Genomic DNA, 6,073 nt, shown 5'->3' with positions numbered 1-6,073 from the left:
GTGTACCCTTTCTAAAGGTCTTTCTAAGCTATACGAATCCTGCTGGAGATACCCCAGCCCCATCCCCATCAGCCTGTCCCTCTGCCAGCAGCTGGACAGCAGCTGGGAGAAGGAACCAGAACCATCTGTCTGCACCTTGAGAGGCGTCTGCCAAAAGGCACCTGCGACCACACACGGGGCTCTCTGGTCCACCTGGGGCCATTCTAGCCTCTTTCGAGTGACTTTTGGAAATCAACTTTTTTTTTTTTTTCATTTGGAGAGGGTGAGGAGAAGAATTGAAGGTTCATCCTGAAAGCGACTTATGGAATACCTGTAAGTCTATTTTTCATGGGGTATTTTTTTTTTTTTTTTTTTTTTTTAATGGTCCATGGCTTTGTACAGAGCCTCTCTCCCTGGGCGCGAGTGCTCAGAAGCCCAGGCCGTCTCCACACCCTTGCACCTTTCCACAGTACCTGCTAAGTTTGTATTTAATGGTTTTTGTTACTTAAAATGAGAGAAGAGTCAGAAGTATAATTTTTATTAATTTTTTTTTTTTTTTTTTACTATTTATACCTTCAGATAAGGGCCCCTTTCCCTCTTGTTTCTTTTCCTTTAAATCCCCCACCCCCTTTTTTTTAATGATACACCCCTGCTCATGTCCTTGGCCCTTTCTGAAGCTACTTCCTCTAAGAAGCTTTTGCTGAAATATAGTTTTCTAGCAGATTCCCAAAATATAATGTAGGGGATGGTGGGATATTTGTGTCTCTTTTCATGTAATATATTATTATTCTTCCTTGGTTCTAGACAAATAGATAAATATATTTTTTCAGGAAATAGTGTGATATGATACTCCCGTTTGAAGTTGGGTGGGTGATGGAGTGAGTGCATTTTTGTGTGGCTGAGTGGAGTTTTCGCCCCCTTCTCTTCGTCCCGTTCCTGGTGCCTTCTGAGCGGGCTGGAGAACCTTCTCTCTAGCTTTTGCTTTGAGCCCAGCTGGGGTTCCTTCCTTCGCTGTCTCCAAATGGAAGGGAACATTGGAGAGAGAGCTGCCCTCTGCAGTAGGGCAGCCGCTAGCCACATGTGGTGAGTGGAATCAATTAAAATTACATGGAGTTGAGTGTTCTTTCCTCAGTTACACTAACCACATTTCAAGGGCTCAGCGGCCGTGTGTGGCTGGTGGCTGCTTCTGTACCAGATACGCCCAGGAGGGCCCCGTGGGCATCTGTGGGACAGCGCAGCTAGAGAACTAAACTGGTTCAACAAGTCACAGCCCCCACCTTGGCTGGGGTGACCTTTGTCTCCCTGGACAAAGGGGAATGGGGGAGGGCTGATCAGGCCCTGGCTCTGGGGCCTGATGAGCCTTCCCCTCCAGGGAGGAGAGGCCTGGCGGCTTAACCTGGGCAGGCTGCCTCTCCTGACCCCATTGGCTGGGATCAGGGGTGGGGTCACCCTCGCTTCCTTCACCTTTCACCCCCACCACCCCGGGTCCCAGCTGGCTGGGTCCTCTTCCCCCCCTCCCATGTCCCTTCCCTCCAGCCATGTTGGGAGCAAGCACCTCACACTCTTGTCTGTTACTGATTTTTTGATAAAAAGATAATAAAACCTGGTACTTTCTAGACCTCCTGGCCTGCCTCTATCCTTTCAGAGTTCGTCAGACGTCATCCTTTCCCTTGATCTCAGGGCAGCCTGAAAGAATTGCTGCCAGACACCCAAGAAGGAGGTATCAGAAGCTAAGACAGCTGGGAAGGGAGGGAGGAAATCAGACACACACATCGCGGCCCCTGGGCCATGTCGTGCCTACCTCAGAGTTTTCTTTAGATGGCATCGTGTTTAAAAATCAAACAAAAATCCTTGGATTAGTTGCCAGCTATGGAACTGAGTCTGTTTCCCATAAGAATGTAGATTCCTGAGAGTTCCCGTTGTGGCTCAGTGGGTTAAGAACCTGACCAGTGTTCATAAGGATGCAGGTTCAGTCCCTGTCCTCGCTCAGTGGGTTAAGTAAGGGTCCATTGTTGCCTTGAGCTGAGGTGTAGGTCGCAGATGCAGCTTAGATCCCACGTTGCTGTGGCTGTGGTGTAGGCTGGTAGCCGTAGCTCCCATTTGACCCCTAGTCTGGGAACCTCCATATGCCATGGGGTGTGGCCCTAAAAAACAAAGGCAAAAAAAAAAAAAAAAAAAAAAATCCAGATTCTTAAATGAGGGAATAAAAATCAAGATTTGCTGATTCTTAGGCTGCATGGTGAGCACTGGGCGTTGCCGTCTAGAGGCAGGTTCTCCTTCCCCACAGCCTCTGTCACCTGTTTCACTCACATCACCTGCTTGGCCTCTGGGCATCGTAGCTGCTGGGTTCTGTATAGATACCACTGACACCTCTCTTGGTCTTCATTACCCTGAGGTGGGTAAGAACCCTTTAACCAAGGAGACACCCACCCTTTGCTGGTTTGTGCAGAGTTAAGCCTTCATTCCAGGGCCTGGGGCTTGGGTGGTCTTCCTTTGGCAGGCACTTCATGGCCCAGTGCTTCGTTGGGGTCAAGGGAAGGATGCAACGAAGAAAGGGCAGTGGAAACAAAGCGGAGTTCCTGTTGTGGCTCAGCAGGTTAAGAACCTGACTAGTATCCATGAGGACACGAGTTCGATCCCTGGCCTCCCTCAGTGGGTGAAGGATCTGGTGTTGCCATGAGCTGTGGTGTAGGTCTCAGACACAGCTCGGATCCCACATTGCTGTGGCTGTGGTGTAGGCAGGCAGCTGCAGCTCCGACTGGACCCCTAGCTGGGGAACCTCCATATGCTGCCGGTGCAGCAACAAAAAGGAAATAAAAAAGGGAGTTCCCATCATGGCTCAGTGGTTAACAAATCCGACTAGGAACCATGAGGTTGTGGGTTCGATCCCTGGCCTCACTCAGTGGGTTAAGGATCTGGTGTTGCCGTGAGCTGTGGTGTAGGTCTCAGACGTAGCTCAGATCCAGTGTTGCTGTGGCTCTGGTGTAGGCCAGCAGCTGTAGAGCTGATGGAAAAAAAAAAAAAAAAAGAAGAAAGAAACAAACCCTCACATTGCAAATGTTCATGGTGGAAACCCACTCTCTGTTTTATATCTGTCATAATACTGCAAAATAGGTGCTATTACTAGTCTCATTTTGCAGAAATGGCAGCTAAGAGGTGAAGTCACTTACCCAAAGAGACGCAGCTTACCAAGAGTAGAGGCAGGATTTGAACCCAGGCGGTCTCTGGGGTTTGAACCCAAGGCTCTGGAGTTTCTCACAAACACATTGCCTATCAGAGGGTTTATGTCACCCAGGCCCGCTTCACTCCCTTGGAAGTTTGGTTTCACATCCTTCCTGAGACCCATGAGGCTTGAGTCAGTTTCTGTTCCTTGCAACTTGAGACACATCTGTCAGAGCTGTGCTGTCCCAGACAGTGGCCACTTAGTCACATGTGGCTATTTTAAAGAGTTAATAAAAATTCGAAAACAGTCACTTCCTCAGTGGTACTAGTTGCAGTTCAAGTACTCAACAGCCACATGTGGCTGGCGGCTGCACTGCTGGAGGAGGCAGATATAGAACATAATGAAGGTGGTAGCAATTTTGTTAGAGCTGTGTTGGATGTATAAAACCAGGGTTCGGGACCTCAGGATTTGGATTTCAGCTTATTAGCTGTTAGCCTGGGCTCCTCTGGGGAGGTAGGTTAGAACCTGGCCCATAGGAAGTGCTCCAGAATTGGCACTTTACACTCAGCATAAGCACATCTTTTGGGTAAAGTATTTGTTCCCCAGACTTAGGGATTTACATAAATATCTGGGTCAGGAATTAGTTAGCTGGTTCCAGGGTCTTCTGAGGTTGTAGTCCCAGCGTTGGTCAAAGCTGTAGTCCTCTGAAAGCTTGACTGGACGGGAGGAGCCACTTCCAAGATGGCGCACGTACATGCCTGGCGAGATGGTGCTGACTGTTGGCAAGAGTCCTGAGTTCCTTGCCATGTGGACCCCCGTAGGGCTGATGGAGTGTCCTGATGACATAGTGGCTGGCTTTTGCCAGAGAATGATTGAAGAGAGCCAAGTGGAAGCTATCATACCTTTAATGGCTGAACCTCGGAAGTCACACTGTCACTTCTGTTAAATCTCATTGGTCACACGGGTCAGCCTTATTCATTGCGAGAGGGGAGGCCAGAAGGGCGGGCGTACCAGGAGGCAAGACTTGTCAGAAACCATCTTAAACGCTGGTTACTAGTAGCCCCATTGCTGGTCAACTCTGGACAGGGGTCTGTTTATCGGGAGAGCAAAGTCTGGGTGGAACTTGGTATATGATATTATTTCTGAGAGTTGGGCACGGAATGTAAAGTGGTTTGGACAATATTGGGCCAGTTTGGGGCATGATCTTGTCAGTCTTCTGAGGCAGCAGAAGCACTGACCCCTGTGTGGGGGAATTTCTTCTTGGGGGCGCAGGAAAGCTTACTGGCCACAAAGATTCCCCCTTGTCCATAGTTTGCTATATGGTTTTAGGGAGGAGGATGGTCAGAGTTTTAAGCTGGCCCCCAAGATTTCTGCCCCCTGGTGTATACAATCTGCATATTTTCTTCCCTTCAGTGTGGGCAGAACCCGTAAATATGATGGAAGTCACTCCCATGCTATGGTTATACTGGGTAACAAAGGAGAAGGGATGCTGTACCTGTAATTAAGGTCCCGAATTAGTTAGGTTTTGAGTTAGTAAAAAGGGAGATTATCCTGGGTGGGCCAGACCTAATCAGTTGAAAATACATGTAAGAGGGTCTGGAAGCTTCCTAATGAGAGTGATGCGCTCTTGTTGGCCCCCAAAGAAGCGAGCTGCTGTGATTTCTACAGCTACAAGGTCATGGAGTTTGCCAACAGCCACATGAGCTTGGAAGAGGACCCTGTGCCTCTAAGATACTGCAGCCCTGGCTGACACCTTGATGACAGCCTTGGGAGACTCTCAGCTGAAGACCCAGCTAAGCCGTGTGTGGACTCCTTGCCCATGGACCTGTGGAACAATAAATGGTGTTGTTTTAACCTGCTATGTTTGTGGTTATTATTTATGTAACATAGAAAATAAATACAAGAAGGTCACGCCTCCTCTGGCCCATCAAATTCCTTATCTGTTAAAGGGAAGAAGGTTGGGAGTTCCCTCAGTGGCTTGGTGGTTAATGAGCCCACCTAGGATCCATAAAGATGCAGGTTCGATCCCTGGCCTCGCTCAGTGGCTAAGGATCTGGCGTTGCCATGAGCTGTGGTGTAGGTTGAAAATGTGGCTTGGATCTGGCGTTGTTGTGGCTGTGGTGTAGGCTGGCAGCTGTAGCTTTGATTTGACCCCTAGCCAGGGAACTTCCATATGCCTTGGGTGTGGCCCTAAAAAGATAAAAAAAAAAATGAAGTTTTGCGGGGAGTTCCTGTTGTGGTTCGGTGGTTAATGAATCCGACTAGGAACCACAAGGTTTCAGGTTCGATTCCTGGCCTAGCTCAGTGGGTTAAATATCCAGTGTTGCCATGAGCTGTGTGGTATAGGTTGCAGACTCGGCTCGGATCCTGCGTTGCCGTGGCTCTGGCATAGGCTGGCGGCTACAGCTCTGATTAGACCCCTAGCCTGGGAACCTCCATATGCTGCGGGAGCAGCCCTAGAAAAGGCAAAAAGACAAAAAAAAAAAAAAAAAAAAAAAAAAAAAAAAAAAAGAAGAAGAAGAAGTTTGCGGTATTTAGATAATCTGTAAAAGTGCTTCTAAAGTAACAGTGGCAGCAACTAGCCCATATAAAGTGGTTAACTATGGGTCAGACGCTGTTGAAAATGCTTACATATATTATTACATTCCTCATGACACCTTATGAAACAAATCCTATTTTCCCCATTGACAAAAAAGGAAGCTGAAGCACAGAGAATTCAAGTGCACTGAACTTGCCAAACTCATCTAGTTACTATATAAAGCTTGGCTGTTGCCTGAAAAGCCACTATTAGCTCTGTGTTCCTTACGAGTGTGAGGAGAAAGGCATACATGTATGTATGTATAGTGTATGAATATATACAGATCTTTCTCGACTTGCAATGGGGATATGTCCTGATAAACCCATCGTACACTGAAAAGATCATAAGTTGAA

The sequence above is a fragment of the Sus scrofa genome, chromosome 17 (assembly GCF_000003025.6).
Source record: "Sus scrofa isolate TJ Tabasco breed Duroc chromosome 17, Sscrofa11.1, whole genome shotgun sequence".
NCBI classification, from domain to species: domain Eukaryota; kingdom Metazoa; phylum Chordata; class Mammalia; order Artiodactyla; family Suidae; genus Sus; species Sus scrofa.
Note: the sequence above shows the minus strand (reverse complement) of the source record.